General features: G+C 37.6%; 1 pseudogene; it reads left to right on the plus strand.

The window, feature by feature from the left end:
• The window catches only part of LOC148214178 (FRAS1-related extracellular matrix protein 1-like), a 107647-nt pseudogene that overhangs the window by 82051 nt on the left and 4807 nt on the right, over window positions 1-20789 (plus strand).

The following is a 20789-nucleotide window of genomic DNA, read 5'->3' on the forward strand; positions in this document are numbered from 1 at the left end:
ATGCTAAGTATCTGTAGGAAAGGACACCATCTGTATGGTACTTCCATTGGATGATTTAAACTAGGTACAGAGGGAGGTCACTATGGGTGGAGGGGTGTTGAAAAATAGGTTTATAAAGAGTTAAAAATGGATTAAAATATCTTCTGAGCATTTTTTTAAAAAATGTGCACTCTAAATTAATTTTTGCTGGTAATCCAGATTGGGTTAAATAACGCCTCATTATTCTGCTGCACAGCTGAGGCTTCTCAAAATGTTTATCTTGTTTTGTAACTGGTACCTTCTGGCATATTCCAGTGCCAATTCTTGTAGCTATATTTTGGCTATATTTCATTCTCACTATTTTTGGAATGGAGTTGCTGGTTCCAGGTGATTTAATAAATTGCTGCTGCGGCTTCTTTTTTTGCTGTGTTCCTTTTAACTTACCCATCTGCGCAACACATGCGTAACTTACAATCTGTTGGCAGTTTGCAGAAAGACAAACTGTCAGAGCTGTGTGCATTTGACAACTTTGTTCCCAATTAGATTAGTGGTAATTTTAACAGATTTCAGGCCAGTCGGGGAAGGGCGGGGGGAGAGCGAGAGAAAGAGAGAATGAGAGAGAATGACACATTATTAAAGCATCAATTTTGACAGACCTTGAACACACAGGGCATCAGTGTAAATTATATTAAATGCTTTGATTAAAGCTATAAAAGATTTACCCTTTTAAGTCATAAGTGACTGCGCTGCAAATATAAAGGGAAAGTGGATAACCGCTCCCTAAATGGTGGAGGCTGACCGAAACACGCACCAAGTGCTTCCTCGGCTGTAATCTGTGGATGTAATGGTAGAGGCATCATTCATTATTCATAGCCCCAGCCACATAACAGATGTGATTAAAAAACAAGAGCAGCAGTCAAAGACTGAAGCACTACCTTTTCTAAAAAATTAAAACATGATTCTAGCTCCCTTTTAAGGCAGCGCTGCCTAAAAGCTGCCACCGTCATCTTTAATACAGTGGTTAAGTCTCTTTGTCTCAGCAGGCAGCGGCCGCTAGCTGACTTTGGTTGATCTCAGAAGCTAAGCATGGTCAGCCTGAGGTACTGCTTCGATGGGAATGTCATCCAGGCTTTTGGCTGGAGTGGGAAGTTGGAAAAAACATCCCTAAAGAAAAGAGTGGCCAGTGACTTCCCTAACGCTGCATGGATGCCATTATCAGGAAGTGAGTTTGACTTGAGAGCTTACTTCACTTTACCTACATGTCATTGGTTTGTATGTGTTTGCTGTCACCATACAATATATTGTTTCTCACTATAATAAATTCTTCCAGATGCAATAGAACTTTCAGGATTCTCTGAGAATTCCCCTGCTTACAAGGCTTACTTTATACATCCCAATGCAGACTTACCTCTCTATGTACAAGTGTTCTAGATGATAGATAGATTAGACATAGATAGATAGACAATTTTGGTTCCTCTGTTGAACTGAATGAGTGGTACTAATATACTTACTAAGACTGCTGATAATTATTTATTTCAAAATGATTATGTGAAATATTGGCTTCTGGGTCTTCAGCTGAGTGCCTCTTTGCTCATGAGCTCCAGCTGCTCGTGTTGGCTCTCCATATAGTTGCCCCCTTCCTTGCAGATTTCCCTGGCTTTTTTCCAAGTCCTGCCCTGCCTGTTTCCTATACTATCTTTCCTCCTGTCTATCAGTTGTGTTCCAACATTCACTTTCCTTATAGCAAACTGGTCTATTATATCAGGTCAAAGGTCTAACAATATAGTTTTCTCAGGCACCAATTTAGAGTGATTAGGGAGGATCAGGGTATCCCATGGGTTAGTCTCACAGCAGACAATACTTCATATTAGAAGCTTGATACGGGACTTGATGCGCTTAGTTTCTTCTTCCTTCAGTGTGTGGGATAGTTAATGTCCATACTTAGAAAGTTCATTTGAGAGTAGAAAGAACATTTACTCTTCTTTGCTGGATAACAGTGAGGATCATAAGTCCACAACTATATAAATAAAGAAATAATACATAATAAAGCAATTAGCAAGCTTTGATACCAAATTCTAAGTTCTGAGCCTTAAGCTTCAATCTAATTTCACACCAATATATGCATAGGCTAACTCATTTCAGAGCCCATTTGGAAGGAGAAGTTAACAAAGATGTTACAATTCTCTGAGTTGGCCTCTCTCTATATATTGTGTTTCTGGGTATACGTGTGCATGCATGTGTTCTATAGGTATTTTTATCTGCATCCAAAGATGATAATGGATCATCTGCTTCAGATGGCTTTGCCCAAGACAAAGGGCAAAGGGGCTTCAGATGGCTTTGCCCAAGACAGAGGGCTTAGCCCACAAAGTTTCTAGCTTGAGTTGTTAAAGGGAAGACTCTCTATACAACTATATCTCTAATTAGGGATCTACATTTAACTGTTTGTTATCAGAGAGTTCCACAATTGCTGCTAACAAAACACAAGCATAGGTTTGTTCTAGCATCCCACTTCTTGGAAAGCTGGTGTATAGCAATGGCTGATGCAATAGTGATGGCTGATGCAATAGTGATGGCTGTTACAGTTGCCTTTTATAATGATCTCCTGGCAGTCATCAATATTATATTACTTGACTGTCCACTTCATTTGGCAGAATGGACACAACCATTCTATGATGTCATCATACATTAGCAGGAGTTAGGAACTAGACAGATAATGCATTAAAGTCAACTTTGAGGCAATCAGGTATCAGCATGGTGTATGTTTCATGTCATTTTGACACACAGGGGCAGAAACTTGCTTAATGTTTAGTGTAGCTGTTAAAGGCATGGCATTAGAAACCAGGAAATTGTGAGTTCCACTACTGCCTTAGGCACAAAGCCGGCCAGGTGACTTTAGGCAATCACTTTCTTTGGAAAAAGGCAATGGCAAAGCACTTTAGAAAAATGCTGCCAAGTTAACTGCATGGACTTGTTCATGGAGTCACCCAGAGTGAAGATTGACTCAAAGACACAAAATATAATGTACCGCTTCTAGACTATTTCCCCAATGATGAAGTACCGCATTTTCTAGCATCACACAGCCATCATTGAAGAGATATAAGGCCATTACTCTTATTTCAGCACAACCAACACCAGAAGATATTATAAGTCACTAATGGGGATTCTGCATCAGATGTCATACTAAGCTAGAATTGTGAAGACATCTGACTTAACATGTTGAACAACATGCTGATGTGTTTCTTCTGCAGGGAAGTAGTTAAGCCATGGAAGCACCTTACTTAGGTTGTTACTTCACATTTCTCTTTCTGGTATGCTGACATTATAACTTTTATTTTGGATGGTTGTAACAAAGTTGTTATTTTTCTATTATTGTTGGTCGCACAGTCAACCAGATGTTTAGACTGGATTTGGCATTTTTATCCACCTATCGAGTTCTTCCCAAGGACCTGGGATAGGCAGATGTTGTTTGATGGTTTGATGGTGTTAAAAGTATAGTTGCAGGATATAAGCTGTTCCAAGTCAAGCTGCCTTTTGCAACTGACTGATGGTGACTTTGTCAATGCCGATGGTCTTCAAGTGGTGCTCCAGATGTTTTGGGATTGCACCAAGGCGCTTATAACTATTGGTACTATCTTTTCTTTCTTTTGCCATAGTCATTCTACTTCTATTTGCAGGTCTTTATCTTTTGTGATTTTCTCCAGTCCTTTCTCTTCTCTTCTGCTGTCTCCAGGTATTACAATGTCCACTATCCAGACTTTTTTGTCTTTCTTATCAACAATTGTTAAGTCTGGGGTGTTGTGTGGCAGGTGCTTGTCTGTTTGAATTCTAAAATCCCAGAGCACTTTAGCTGCTGCTGCTGCTGCTGCTGCTGCTGCTTCTCCTCCTCCTCCTCCTCCTCCTCTTCCTCTTCTTCTTCCTCTTCCTCTTCCTCTTCCTCTTCTTCTTCTATAAAGAGATTAGAGGGTCCCATGTGGTATCTTTCTCTTGCTGTTACTTCTGCTCTTTCTTTTAATTCCTGCTTCTATGAATGTTGTCAGGTGGGGAATGCCATCATTCATGTTCATTACTCAGTAAAATGGTATATATTATTGGGGTGCTGTCAATGCAACTTGTTTAAAGAGTTTCTAAAAAATAACGGCCAACAAGGTCAAGGGAACGAAATGTGTGTTAAAATCAGTTGTCAAGCTAGAGATGGAACAATATAGGCAAAAAGAATGATTTTGCAGCAGCTTAAAATGCTTTGTACAGAGACTGTACAGAGATCCACAGACAGGTGCAAAACAGCAGGGTTTTTAAATTTCCTCTTTCCTTTGTGTGATTCCAGATAAGTTGTTCTTTAGAGGAAAAGTTCTTTTCAGGGTAGGTATCACAGTTTAGCATCACTGGGGGCTTGCCAAGATCCTTTCAACAGAGGCGGGCTGATTGTTAATCCCTGGAGTGCTAAAGTTGCTGCTGACCTTTTATTATTACAGCTATTATGCCAGTAAAGGAAATGAGTGACCATTGAGATAATCAAGGAGAAGAGATGTGAAATGGTGCTGATAATAGCTGGAACTAGATTTGCACTGAGAAGCAAGTTATGGGTGGGAGGTGACAAGGCGGGCACACCAAGAGAATAAATTCACTAAGATAATCTTGATCTGATTCCAGAATTTAGAACCTGTACTGCTGATCAAGCTCTATGTAATTCAAACTATTTTCCAGCAGAAACCTGAATTTAATTGACCTTATTTCTCATCACACATAAGATTGGGCATCTTCAGCAACATAGCAAAGGCTTGCACCATCACTTGATCTGCACATTGCTTGCTGAAATGATTTAAGATGCCCAACTTTTGGTAAAGGTTTGTGTCCCTTTTCAACTTTTCTTTTAGGTTTTGGATATATACAAGTTTTTTTATTCTCTGCGTTTGTGTATTTTCATATGTGTGTGTGTGTGTATAATTGTAGCCTTTTTCTGTACACAGGTCTTTTAAGCATAACAGTAAACTCTACTATTAGCTAAGTGCAATAATGTTATAATAATTATTATGTCCCTCTGTTCTGATTTTTTTAATAGTTTTACCATCAGTAATGGTTACATAGAGAAGAAAGGCCTGCCTAACTAATACTGAGCATGTTGACTGAATGTCACCTGCATTGCTATATAACAAAGGTCTATGGTGAAGAATCATAAAAGATTTTTAAAGCCAGATATTCTTCAATGTACAGATGTAGGTAATCCTGTAAAAAAAATCCAATGTATATCATCACACAGTATCCACAGCATGGATGTTTATATATGGAGGTGACTGTCATATGTACTGGCCAATTTATACTACTAGATGTGGATTATTTATTTTTTTATACTTCAACTTTGTCACCACCCATCTCACTGCAGAACAACTCTGGGCAGTTAATAATACAAAAGTATATTACAAACATAATGGAGGAGCTGAGCAAATTGATCAGTTCTCATTTATAGCTACAGACAAAATCAGTCATGGAGCTTGGGTCAATGGGCAACTGAAAGCAATACGGGGAAGGATGGCTATGACAATACACTTTTCCTTTCTAGTATTTTAAACATTTCTTTTGACTCAACTACCTATGAGGTAACAGTTATCCTTTCCCACCTGAGGAGAAAAGGTGAGGCCAGTCAAGCTGGCTGTAATGATAAATAGCCACTATTATCACACTGGAGTGTATTCTAAAGAAATAATTTTACCAAAGTAAAGCTAGGAAGTGGGTCCCACATGTTGTTATTATGCAGCCCCTTAGCCAGGATACAGATTTGGCTGTCATCTAAGTTTCTGGTGTGGCAAATGTAAAAGAGGACAAGCTTCATACCTTCCACAATAGCTTCCTACCCACCCTCTATTTTTTTGTTTTCTACCAAATCTTCCCCTGTACATGTTTTCTTAAACTATAACGTTCTGAAAGGTAGCAACCTTCTGTATTCATAACCTGTGTCTTAAAAAAAAAAAAAAAACCAGAATATTTGTTACATGAGTTGGTCCTGAAGCCCCCTGATATCCCAGCAAGGAACATCTCAGCTGGGTTTTAAGAGCTGGAGTTTGCTTCTGACCTTTAGCTCTTGCCTTTTAAACTGACCTGTGAAATTTAGCTCTGTTCCTTTAAACCTGTTTGCTCATTTTTAGTCCTTATTCAGGGTTGTGAGTCTGGTAAATCAGCCTCAGTGGCCACCAGAGAGAGACATCTCTGGCAAAAGTTCAGAAATCAATGTTTCGGAAAGATTGGTTTGACCAACTCTCAGGTGAATGCATGTTTTTGACCAACTGCAGTCAAATTCTAAATGACATTTAACTTCTCCCTTGCTGCACCTCCCTTAATACACCTAACTCAGCCTGTTTAAGCCTTCTCTTATTGGGGCTCAAGTATGTCTCTTTGATTTGTTAGGCATACATCTTAAATACCTTATTTTAATGTAATGCTCTGGGTAGTCCTGGCAGAAACATGCATGTTAAAAATATGCCTCTACAAGTTAAAAAAATTAAACAAGATTTTCTATTTGTCAACACTTGCAATGCATGTAACTCATGCATGTTGTGCATTTTATTCAGAAGTAAGTGAGTGAGTTGCTGGTCTTGGAACCTAAGGAGTTAATTATGGCGTCTAAGTTGCATGTTTCTTAAAACTCATGGCCTAGTTTAGTAGTCATTTGTCATAAGATGTCAGATAGGAAACCATCACTTAAGGACTGCAGAATGCAGTCAGTCAAGCAACTAATTGGTTGGACAATGGCATGAAGGTCTCTGTCCCGGAAGAGGGTACATTATCAGAACAGTTGAAGCAAGACTAGATAGATGAGCATCTCAGTGGTATAAAACTGAACACTTGGCTGAATTACACTAATGTCAACTGGGAGGGCAGCTTTGTTTTTTTCTTTGGGGACCGTACATCACAGCAGGAGACTGAAATACATCATTGCCCTTCTCCAGGCTGATTTCTGAATGAAACTGCCAGTCATCTGAATGCTTGAAAGACCATGAGACCAAGCTGTAGGAGACTTGAAAGACCATAAGCTTGGACACCTCTATCTTTTTGGGCTGAAATGCTTGGAGTTCTTTGTTTCTTTCAACATATTCTTCTTCTCATATTGCCTTCCCCAGTCAGGAGTTGAATCTGAAAATTCATCATAGTGCAACTTCTAGCTGCTACCATTATTCCTCCAGAATTCCTGGGATGGGAAAGTCTTCTAGAAATTTCATGAAACCATTGCTGTTACTAGAAAAACAGGCTCATGAGTTCTCCCTTTATGTATTACATGATGGATAAAGGTTCAACAGGGCAATGACAGGGAGGAATTATTTCGTTTTATAATCTTATCTTCTCCAAATTAATCAAAAACATAGAAAATAATTTAAAGTAGGTCATTGAGTTCATCCGTTTACTAAAACTACTGGTGTGAAATACATTTTCTTTGTATCAGAGTCCTATCACTCCATGGATCACTATGGATTGCCATCACCTCTATACTTCTGCTTTTCCAAAATGCAGCTTACAGATAGTAGCAAAATGAGTTATATGTTAGATGGGTGTGCATGCAACTGAATCAATTATTAAATAAATACATTCCATTTTTATTCTCAATATGATGATCTATAAATTATCACTACAAATTCTCCTTTTTGCCCTCATTTTACCAACAGATAGAAAGTCAAAGTGCTTCCCAGACTTTTTTTTAATGACAAGCCCAACCACCATCCAAATCCTAACAAATGGAAGGTTGTCAATCCCTATCACAGTCCACAGCCTGAAAGTCACATATGTTAATAGTCAAAGTAAAGGTCTCATTTTAGGATCAGGTGACATCTTTTCTTTGGGTATCTTGAAAATTCCAGAATAGAAATGTATGACTTTGCAGTTCTGAAGCAAAAGTTCTTGAAATATCAAGTCACCAGTTTTATTGCTGACATATTTGATTTATGCAACTAATACTATATTCATATCCTGTCAGAAATGAATTATCCAATACCTTGGATTTTTTAAAATTTTATTTTAAAATGCATAGATCAATGCTTTCTCCCAAAAAAGGATAAAGGGCCATATGCACACAAATCAGTTATTTTTTTTATAAAAAGCATAAAACCTAAACAAAAATATAACTATAAGTTATTTAAATTTAAAATGCCTGGGCAAATAGATTTCCCTCACTATACTGCCTCTTATCCCAAGATATCAGGGATGAGTATGTTACAGTCTTCACTCAGTCACAGGCATGTTGGTTAGATCTTCAGAGGACTGTTTCCATATATTTTAATGCAGATCTGAAGGTTGTTAGGATTACAACTTCATGCTGATGTTATCTGCAAAGCAAAAGGGATTGTTTAAGGCTGTGTGCCTTAACTTTTATATTGTAAAGACAGAACTAGTAGTTCACAGCTATAGTAAAAGACACAGATTCAACATCATTTTTGGTTATCTATTTAAACTGAATATTGATTTTAAGTTTATAGTAGTTTAATAGTATGCACAATTTTGTTTAGTTTCCAGCATAATTAGGTTTTGCCTAATTGGAATTTGAAGTGTTATTCAAGGTCAGTGTAAACAGTATCTTAGAGTTTTAATGGAATTCTCTATCTGTAAAATAACTTATTCATCCTTTTATTCTTATTTTATGGTTTAGGGTCAAACAAAAACATTTGCATTGCATACTCATAATAAAATATAGAAATACTTCAATGTAGCTCTCAAAGAGTACAGAATTGGTACCAAATATACCTGTCATTCAAGATTTCAGAATTGAGATGCAACTCACTTTTAACTGGTAAATTTCCAGCCTTTACAGATATGGAATATGGAAAAGGGTGTCTTTTGGTCATACAGTTGGTTGATATGAGCAAAGACCCATCTCATTCATTCATTCATTCATTCATTCATATTTCAAATTTGTCACCGCCCATCTCACTGTAGAGTGTCAAATTATCTGGGCCCTAAGCCATTTAGGAATTTAAATGAAAGCACCATCATTTCAAATTGGTCCAAATAATGCAGCTCTTTTAGAACTGATATCACATAGCTAAACTCCATACAGGTAAATTATTTGGAATTCAAGCAGCTGAATTTGGCACTGGTTGTAATTCCTGAATCAGTTCAGGATTAGCCATGTATACCACACGTTATAGTAATCCAATCTTAGACCTCAGATGCTAAAGTTCTCTCTTCAAGCTACAAAGGATAAGTAGGAACGCATTGCCATCTATGACCAGATTAAAACCATTCTTCTTTTGGTAACTCCTGAAGTTGTTTCACCTTGTTGTGTAATAGGACCACGTCCTGAAAAACTCCCTTGATTCTAGCCCAAAGCCATTTGAAATAATCAGGACTGGCCTGCAAAACTCAACCTGCTATGACTGTTTAAAAACATAGTGCTTATCTATGCTTCTGTATTTAAGACCAATACAGGTGACTTTATTTTTTCCAGCTAGGTTCCTTTCTAGGACAATACAGCAATTACATGTCTCACTGTTTATCTAATAACGTCATTAACATTTTCAAGCCTCTGCTGCTTAAAACACTGTCTTAAAACATGTTTGAAAAGTCACCTTGCCTTAGAACTGTCATTTTTAATGTGCCAGAAATTATTATTGGGAATAAGGTTAGACAGCTTAAAATAATTTGAGTTTCAAAGTGTTTGGAGTCATAGATAAATGTTTTATTATGACTGTAAATCTTGTGCGTGTGCCTGTGTGTGTGCATGTGTGCACACACGCGTAATCATCCTGCATAGAAAAGTAATGCTTTCTTTCTACCGTTACACATTCTGCTTCTGTTTCTTCTTTTCAGACCGTTTTTTGCAAAACTCTTTTGCTCCGTGATTTGAACCACATCACCATACAGTATATCATAAATGCATTCACTGAGATAACCTCAGATAGCTCTGAATTTGATGTCTCAGATACAGCAGGCTATATAATAGTTCCAGAGATAGAAGTGTCAAAAGTCAGGGTCAATATATTTAAAGAAAGGCTTCTAACTATATTTGACAATCTACCCCTTTTCTTATAAAGTGCTGTATTCATGCAATTTTATGGAAGTTCAAGTGTTTAACACTGCAGGGGGAGAAGATAGTGTGTGTGTGTGTGTGTGTGTGTATGTATGTATGTGTATATGTATGTGTGTGTATGTATGTATGTATGTATGTATATATATATATATATATATATATATATATATATATATATATGCATGCATCTCTGCCATGAGCAATATGCAACAAGATAAGTGAGATTCTGCCTTTTGTGGTATGTATTCCTTTGTGAAGGTTTTGAATTTCAGTTTGTGAATCACAGAAAGTTCTTTTTTTTCAATATAAATCAACTGAAGAAAATGCCAAAAACTTTATAATGTGTTTTTGTGCCCTCTTGATCCTTCCAGCAAGAGACAAGAGTGTCATAAAATGCTGACTGCACTGGTTTTTCAGTAGAGAAAAGACAAACTGTAAGATGGGGAGAAGTGAAGTGACAACAAAGGTCACCAAACCAATAAGAAAAAGAAGGATGTTTTCCTCATTGGCCAACCTCCACCATGAGTATTCAATGCTACCCTGATTTAATGGAGCAAATGGCTTCTCTCCCTGTTTTTCACAATTCGGAAAGGATAAATTGCATGAAATACAAATACAAATACAAATACAAATACAAATACAAATACAAATACAAATACAAATACAAATACAAATACAAATACAAATACTTTAATAACCAAGTATAAAATATACACAAGGAATTTGTCTTCGGTGACGAACAGCATGAATTTGAACTTCTTCCATTTAATATTCACCCAGAGCCTCCAACGTTCACTAGTGACTTACAGACATTTGGAAATCTGTACAAGCCATTATAACCACAATTAGGAAATCATAATGCACAAACTGTCTCAGGCAGTCTATGAGTAAAGGAGATGTAATTTGAAGGATCAGAGACTATTGCACTCTTTTGCAGATCAAATATAAACAGTGCTATAAATGCTGGCTAGCTCTGGAAAGGTTCAGATATTATGCTAAGCCACCATTACAGGGAATTCTGGCTCGACACAAAGATAAGAGAGCAAGGAGCCAACAAAACGTTTTTATGTTCAGTTCCTAAGCATTATTACAAATGATATTCTCTGTGAAACATTTTTATTTACCACTGTGTTCACAGTTTCTTTATGATGGTGTTGTTTTAGTTCTGTTTCATCATCAGACTTAGAATGAAGTGGTCCTATATAGAACTGGCAGAAACATACTATTGTGTTTGTGAAACCATTGGACCTCTTCTTATGAAACTTACAAACAGGAGATAGAACAAAGCCTTGCTGAGATACGACATAAGAACAATTGTAAAATATTTAGTTTGTTATCTATCTTTTAGATATCGGTCTATGATGTGCATTTTCATGTTTTATGGTCCGAGAAGTGTCAGCTAGAATGGGTTTGGATTTCTTACACATTTCAGCAAGATTTGTATACTTTGATCCTGGTAAGGAGACTATTTTTAGTGCTCTTAGAAGGGTTTCAACAGATAAAGGCTTAAGTCATGTTGCTGGGTTGAGTCAGTCGATAGAGAATTGCCTTCTGCAGATTTGCTTCTACAGGAGAATTTAATTCATGATCAATGATTTTTCACATGGAATGTGAAGAAATCTGGAAAGTTCAAAAGGGCAGTATGATTACTCCCAAACTGTTGGGATATGAGAACCCTAAAGCTACTGAACACCCATCATAGAAGAGGTAATATTCAAATTGGATACTCTGATTCACATTTCATAGCAACCACATGTTTGCTTTTCTGTTCGGACCTTCCCAAACTATAAGATGATGCAGGCAACAGCACTGAGCAATCCCAGTCTACCCAGAAATCAGAAATGATGGAAGTTGTAGTCCAAAACATGTAGAAAGGGTCAGGTTTCGCAGGCTGCCTTATCCCACTGAAGAATTAGCATTGCATTATTCAGCCTGGATGATGGCATGCTTGATTTATGTAAACAAAGGTTAGCAACAACTTGAAAGGTTTCTGCCATTAAAAGTCTTGCTGCAAAGACCCTTGATCCACCACCAATATCTAAATCATCCATGTGCAAGTCAAGATGCCAATTTTATTATCATCATATAATAGTTACAATGCTAGTATACCTTATTGCATATTTACAGCAATATCAATGTTTTTTTTTTAATTGGAGCTGTTGGTTAATTGTAGTGTTTCTACACTGTAAAGGGCATAATTAATAATTACACACTCATTAGTGTTATGATTTACCAGGTTAGCATTTGATTATGTAATTGTTGACACCATGATAATAATTTCATAGTTTCACCACTGGTAGCTGATTTTTACCTTCTTTTTTTTTTTTTTTTTGCTTTCCTAGCACAGTCTACAACAGGTGTGAATTTCTGTTTAAATTCATCTAGCATAATTTTGTCCTAGAGCATACTCCAGCACTTTTAAATAAACTGGCAATTCACTAGACATTTTTCCTCTATTGCAACTAACACCCTAATCTAAAATCCCTAAGAATTGCATGAGTATTTTACTTCCTTGGAAATGCAAAAACCACTGAGTATATGGAATGCCTAGTGAGTAACCTGGAAGGAAAAAATGAATGTTTACCCATATTTTAATCAGCACTCTGAATTACAGCCATTGCCTCTGGTTGCCATTTCTGGATTGCAAAATCCAGTGACCACGGGATGGCAACAAAGAGTGAGAGTTTTCTATAGTTCTTTGCTGACATCTATTGATCATCAATATTTTTTATTATCCAATCTGGTAGCCCTATATTAGTTGGAAATAAATTGGGGTCACTGAAAGCTAGCGCAACTGCCCCATAGCGGATTTTGATAGGGGATTTGTGGTATTCCCCATCAAAAGGAAGCTGAGCAGATATGAAGGTAAAGCTATGCCCTGTGGGTGGGGAATCAGATGGATATGTAAAGATAGGTGGTACCTGTATGTGAAAAGCATTCAGATTAATCATCAGTAAAAGCTGAACATGAGGTAGCAGTTTAATGTAGCTGCAAAACAAAAATGAAAAACAAAGGCTAATGTGGTTTTAGACTTCCTTAATAGAATCATACTTGCTTTCCAATTTAGAAATAATAATTTCACTTTATTCCACAGTAGTTAAATCTCATGTGTTGCCTCTGGGATGCAAATATACAAGAATTAAGTATATTTAATGTGGAGAAGGGGGGATTTAAGGGAATAGCAGATACTAGAAAGGCTATCATGTAGGATGTAGACTTTTTCTCTGCAGGATTAAATTTGGGTTCTTGGTTTTCTCTGAGTTTGTTTTCTTCTTGTGGACCTTCATGGTAGGTAGCCTCATCAGTGCATGGGAGAGTAAAGTTTGCTGGCTGTTCCTATATTGTAACATGTCCTACCAGCCTTGATTGGGGTATGTTTCTTCCTTGAGTGCTCTTTGATTTGGGTATTTTTTCTGTTTATCTGGTGCTGGTTCCTGCTTGTCTAGGTGTCGGTTAATAGGCATGTGATGAGGAAGGATGTGCTTAGGGCTGTTTGCCCCCTTTCCTTGACCTTGACCTTTCGTTGCTTTCTTTTTCGAATGGTCTGTAGATGGAGCTTATCTCAATGTGTCTGTTAAGGATTGATTTGTCAGAGTGCCAAGCCTTGAGGAATTGTCTTGCATTTTTGGATCTGTCTTGGTCTAAAATATCTACAATTTCCTGATTGAAATTGTATTTGAATTTGTCAGGCTGCTGTGAAATGGAAGAGTTTTCATCATGTCTTCTGACTACCAATTGATCTTCATGGAGGCATTCTGCCAGTCTTCTACCTGTTTGTCCTACATAATAGTTTTTACTGTCATTGTAAACCCATACATTGTAAATGATTCCTGTTTTGTCTTCTTTGACCACTGGCTCTTTGGGTCTTGTTTGGATGCTTTCAGTAGATTTTGTTGGTGTATGGGCTATGTGATGCCAAGAGTTGTGGTAATCTGTCCATAGTTTCTGAGATGTTTTTGACGTATGGAAGAGTTATCCTTTTCATGGGTTGTGAGGGTTGTGTTGTGATTAGTTGTGAAGATAGATGCTTCTTGATGAAGTTATATAGATATCCGGACAGCCCGGAAGACCCACACCAGCCATTATATAGATATCTATTGCATTGGAACATGTTGTACAGACAGTCTATTTCTGCCTTTTGGAGATCTGGGTTATTGCTGTGTGTTTTTGCTCATTTGAAGAAGGTTCTTACACAAGTTCTTTTATGTGCTGTTGGGTTGTTGCTGTGATGGTTGAGTACTTGATCAGTGAGGGAAGCTTTGCAATAAATGTGGATTATAGTTTGCCATTGTTTTCTCTGCTGATGAGAATGTCCAAGGTAGTCTATTGTAGTTTTCTTCTTCTCTTATGAGTTTAATCCCATCAAAGATATTGATTGTCTTGTGTGTGTTCTCTAGTTGTTCTTTTTTTATATAATGATGTCATCTACATAATATATCCAATTTGGGGTTGTATTATTGGGATTACTATTATTTGCAGACTTGCATCATTATCTCTATTATAAATCCTGAAATGGTCCCTCCTGTTAGTTAAGGCAGCCAAGGAGGTGACTTATAGTTGGGTCCATGCTGTGGTGGCAGCCTCTTTGAGGGAGGGGTTGGTACCTGTGGGCTTGAAGGAGGTGGCGGTGCAGTTCCTCCTCAAGAGGCCATTCCTGGACCCAATGATTTTAGACAACTATCATCCTGACTTGGTTGCCCTTGTAGATGACCTGTGGTGGAGCCGGATGGAGGTGGTGCATCCTCCTTGTGCTCTTTGATCTTATATTTTGATACTGTTTTGAGAGGCTTTTGATACTGTTGACTATGCTATCCTTCTGGACAGGATGCAGGGGTTGGAGGTTGGCACCATTTACCATTGTTCGCCTCCTTCCTTCAGGGTCAATCCTAGTTGGTGTTGGCTGGGGATGTAGAGGTCACTCCCTAGGCCCCTCCTTTTTGGGATGCTACAGGGTTTGATGTTCTCTCCCCTTTTGTTCAATGTCTACATGAAACCATTAAGTGAGGTTGTCTGCAGGTTTGGGGTTTGGTACCATCAGTATGTTGATGATACCCAATTACAGGCATACCTCGGAGATATTGCAGGTTTGGCTCCAGACCACTGCAATAAAACGAATATTGCAATAAAGCGAGTTGCACTAATTTTTTGGTTTCCCAGTGCATATAAAAGTTACGTTTACACTATACTGTGGTCTGTTAAGTGTGCAATAGCATTATGTCTAAAAAAATATACATACTGTAATTAAAAAATACTTTATTGCTAAAAAATGTTAATCATCATCTGATAGACTTGCTCAATGCAGGGTTGCCACAAACCTTCAATCTGTAAAAAAAAAAAAATGCAATAACTGTGAAACACAATAAAATGAAGCACAATAAAATGAGGTATGACTGTATATATTTCCACCCCAGGCCAGCCAGGTGAGGCTGTGAGGTTCTGTCCCAGTGCCTGGAGGCTGTGTGAGCCTGGATGGGGAGGAACTGGCTCTCACTCAATCCTACCAAGACTGAATAACTGTGGATAGTAAGGCCACCTGGATCTGGAAATATTCCATCTTTAATCTTGGGTGGGGTAGCACTTCCCCATTCAAGAGTGATGCACAATTTAGGAGTCCTTCTGGACTCACAGCTCTTGCTCAATGAGCAAGTGGCAGCTGTGCCCAAGAAAGCCTTTGCACAACTCCATCTAGTACACCAGTTATGCCCTTTCCTGGATTGGGAAGCCTTCAGACAGTCACTCATGCCCTAGTCACCTTGACTACTCTACATGGGGCTGTCCTTGAAGGCCACTCTGAAGCTTCAACTGGTCCAGATTCCAGTAGTGCAGGCAGTGATGAGCATGCCTCAGTATGCCCATGTGACACTCCTGCTCTGTAAGCTGCACTGGTTGCCAGTATACTTCTGGGTGCAATTCAGGGTACTGGTTATGACTTATAAAGCCTTACATGGCATAGGCCCTGGTTATCTGAGGGACTACCTATCTTTCATGTTGTCTCCCCAGTCAATAAGAACCAACAGGGTTGGCTCGCTCCAGGCCCCTTCAATTAAACAATGTCTGCCCTCTGGCATGAGGTTCCCTTGGAGATCCAAGTGGTTCCCAACCTGATAGCATTCAGCAAAACCTTAAAGACCTGGCTGTTCTCCCAGGCCTTGAGAAAGGGTGGTTATATAAATATATAAAGACCTTTTTTCTGTCCAAGCTTGAGCAAGGAAGGAGGACAAAAGAGACTAATGTGGCTTTCTCTTAAGAGCTCCTTTATTTAAAAAAATGTCCTAAGTTGTTTGCTTATAGTATATATACAACAACAACTTTGGAATGATTTTGCTTTTCAGTTTAATGTAATTCTCACTATAATGATTCCTCTCTATTCATATTGTGTGTCTGAGTGCATACACACATGGTTGCACAGACATGCATGTGCACTCTGCCCTGCTTGTTGCTACAAAATCCTGATAGTACTTAAACACATGCTTAAGTACTTTGTTGAACTGAAGCCCAGGATGGGAATAAAACTTCATCTGGATCCTACAATCCTAAAATTGCTCTTACAGCACTTAACTGATTCTGTTCAGTGGAACTGGTGCCAGCAATGTGCTTTCAAAATTGGTCTATAAGAATCCTTCATGGCAATAGCATATTAAAATATGAGCATAAGGAGATTGCAAAATCATCTGCTGGGCTTATGTGTTGTTCCACAGAATATGAAAAGCTCCAGGTACAGAGAAGCTCCTGCAGGGCAGGAGATGAATAACATTCATATAGTGATCAGATTTTAAACTCTGGACATTCTTGATATTTAGAAGCTTTCATATTCTCCTTTTCTGTCAAGTTACTGCCAAAAATCTAGCAAAAGTTTCTATGATTTTTCTGTTTATAATTCCTTACTCAACATTTCTTTCACCAAAAGTTAAAAAAAAAAAATTAAACTGAGCTGGTTGGTAAACTGATATTTACTCTTATGAACATTTGATTACAGATGAGGACCAGAACATAAAAGTTAAAACAACTCAATACAATCTGAGAATACAACATGATCTCATTAAGTAAATTGCCTACTTCTGTGTCAGATTTGAACATAGCAAGACCTTATGGCTTGGGCACAGACTTTAGCAATTGTATACATGATTTCAGGGTGCTTATCTTTTAGGGGGAAAAAATCTAAATATCCTTTGGACTGAATGGCCAGTCAGTCTATCTATTAAGGGTTGAATTAGGTGGGAGCACAATTCCTTGTAAGATCAACACCTCAGAAAAACATATTCTAAAGTTTCAATTTCATTAGAGGCACTCAGGGCTCTTCTGTGCAAAAGGGTTATCTGATTATATCTACTGTCCATGATTGTAGACGGAAGGGCATTGAAATATGCTCAAGAGAAGACTCAGAGATGTTGGGAATAGGATAATTTCCATAGTATTGTGCGGGCTGCAGTTTACTTGATTCATTAGAAAGTCAGTATAGTCTTAGGCTATACTTAAGCTGCAAGGTTATTCTGGAGTTCCATATCTTCTAGTCTTTGTCTGATGACTTCCTTTGCTTCATCAAGTGTCATGGGTAAAAGGAAATCGAGAGACATACCCAAATGGAGCAGCTTGGTGGCTACAGTTCTGCACCATTAGGATTAGAAGATGTCCCATGCTAAGAAGGTTAGGAGTGCTGTCTTACATCTTTAGCTGAAGTAATATCAGATTGTCTAGCTGCCCTTTGGTGCTGTGCCAGACTCTGTTCGTGCAGTGTATAGATTAGTAGCAATAAGCACCTATCCATGGTGGATTGTTGGAGTTTGTCACATAATCACGGTCTTGAACAGGAGTCAAAGCCTGCCTTAAAATCCACAAAGGCTACATACAATTTTGTATGAAAGTTACAGGTATACTTATAGCCAGATGTTGTAGAAGGAGACAGGAGTCTAAAGTTGATCTCCCTTCCCTAAAGCCTGCTTGCTTATCTTCCAGGACGTTATCTTGCTCTAACCGATTGCACAGCTACCTACGTAGATGCTTTGCATACCATTTGCTCATTATATTTAGAAGACTTATATGTCTGTAATTGGTGGGAAGTGCCCTATCACCTTTTTTTAAAGATGAGCATAGTGATATCTTCACCCCAGTCCTCTGGAAGGCATGCAGAGGCATCAGTAAAGGAAAAGAGTGATGCAAGAACTGGAACCCACCAATCTGTATGGTCTTAATTAGTTCAGCTGGAATGAAATCATTTCCTGGGGCTTTCCCTTACTGAAGCTGCTTGATTAGTTGCTTAATTTCTGAAGTGGTGACCAGGGGCCAAGAAGGGATGTCGTTATTGGTCAGGTTTAAAGGAGCGTAGTAAGGATCCACTGAGGCATTAAGCTCACGGTTTTTTTTACTAGTTTTAGTCAATGTAAAAAAATAATACTGCTACCACTATGTTCATGTTCCTCAGGGAATTTAATTTTAAAGGCTTCAGAAACTTTTAATCATCCTTGAGAGAAGGACAGATAGTTGTTCCAGTATGGAGTAAACTAACAACCACTTCTGATTGCACTAAGGACTGGAAATGCAATAGAAAGCATATTTTATGGATACAGAGGAAGTGTGTGTGTGTGTTTATTCATTGAAGTATTTCACCAATATTCTTAGAAGTGTTGTACAATTTGGGAATTCTGAAGTGCCTGCCTCAGAACAGTATGAAAATTATTTTCAATTATAATGTAGAACTTACACAATTAGATGTCATGTTTTTAACAGATATTTCATTCAAGAGCTGGAATATTCCTCTTCAGGATGGCGTCCATGAAGAAAACAATGAAATGTTTAACATTATACTGAACAATCCAAAAGATGGTAGGTTAGGTCTAGAACTGACATTTGAAATTCTAGATCCAAGGGCTGGTAAGACATTACATATGTCTGAAATGCTAGAGAGCAGCTGCCAGTCCATACTGATGTGGAAAGTTGTCTCCATCAGTTTGACTCCATATTAGGGGTGTGCAAAATGTTTCTTCACACAGGATTCTCACTTCACTATTTTGAGTATCCTGGAAGCTGTTAGACATTAAAATACTCCTGTTCTGAGCATACACCTTGCATCAGTACAGTATAGAGGTTTATGTCTTCTGATGATCTCCTCATATGTTGTCTTTCTGGTTCTTCCAATATATAAGTGAAGAGATTGTCAGCTTCTGATTTCAGTGTCCTAATTACTATCTTTCAGTACGGACTTATTTCTGTAAGTGGTATTTCCCATGCCAGCCTCAGAATTGTTCCCTGATTATATGTAGTTGTACTTCCCTGGAAACAAACCGTATTGAATGAATGAAGATATTGCTCTACATTGATGTTTTAAAGTTATGGCTAAAAAAAGCTAAATTGTGTACTAGTCAGAAGTGAGCCAGTTCTTTATTATTAACTGGAAGTAGTGTTGTATCTTTACTTAAGGAACCTATGTGTCTGTAGCTTCAGACCATACAGTGAGGTAATGTTATCCATGCTTTCGGGTAACTATTTGGAAATGTGGGTTAAGAGTGTTATGTGTCGGGAGGGGGCAGTGTGACCAAGTTGGGAGTGATTGCAGCTGAGTGATAGAGAATATGCTATTATACACAAAGTAGTATTATGTATGCCATTATCCCATCTTTGCATCTTTGGTTAAACAATAGCAGAAATTACGAAAGATGATGAGTGAGCCAAAGTCAGTTAAAGTTGATAATACTGCCTTATTTTTATGTACACATAACTGAAGAGAAAAAGACCTATCAGGTCCACAATGGCACAGTATTCCCCTATAGTTTGTCTTCAGAAACATGTTCCCTTTGATGTTAAGAATGTTAACCTTCATGAATGATAGTTATTGACTCTTGCATAAAACACTGGGATGTAGTGAAATGAATAGTTTATGTATAGCATGTCGTATGTCTTATACCAGAAAGAGAAGAATGAGAACTTTTGTTATTTTGCAACTCTTACAGAATAAATGCCTTTTCAGTTGTTTTAATTAATTTTCAATGGGTTATATCTGTCAAGCATTTTTCATTTTCTTCAGTTAAAAAAAAACTGAGCAAAAACTTGCTTTAATAAGTAGTACTTTTAAAATCTTTTAAAATTAAAATAGATAATAGTTCTTTTGCTTTCAGAATAAATGATAAACTGGGTTTCCCATCAAATAAATGATGTTATTTTTGAATGGGTTGTCAAAGTAAGTATTTTAATTAAGTCCAATGAGAAAAAACATTGATTTCTGCTTGATTATTTTTACATGAGACACAACCCAGTTAATCATAACACAACAGATTTGTAACAACAGCAAATCTTTAATTATGAAGTCCTTTAACAGCAGTGATGAAACTCCTGTTGTTTCATGAGAGAGAATGTATTGCTATGTCTATAACATGCTGATAGACACCCCAATGCACAGCACATTGCACAAAGGAAATTACAATCCTCCAAGATATATCCCAAATAGTATCTTATTGAGATATTCTTTTAGGGGGAAGAAAGAAAGAAAGAAAGAAAGAAAGAAAGAAAGAAAGAAAGAAAGAAAGAAAGAAAGAAAGAAAGAAAGAAAGAAAGAAAGAAAGAAAGAGAAAGAAATTCTGCAACTGAAGGAGGAATATATAAGATGTGAACTAGAAGTAGAAATTTATATATATATACATATATATATCTTTCTACTTCTATCCCATATCGTTTATACAGTTGTGATAGAATTTGGAGGTCTTAAACTGAATTTAACATTTCCCGTTCTTCTTGCAGCTGCTGGTAGTTGAATCCATTTTTCTCTAAACAGCCCTTGACTTTTTTCCATTCCCTTCTTAATAGTCTTCGT

This window comes from Python bivittatus, unplaced genomic scaffold (genome assembly GCF_059951505.1).
Source record: "Python bivittatus isolate LINGU-HERP-01145 unplaced genomic scaffold, Pbiv_v1 ctg000700_np1212, whole genome shotgun sequence".
Lineage (NCBI taxonomy): Eukaryota > Metazoa > Chordata > Lepidosauria > Squamata > Pythonidae > Python > Python bivittatus.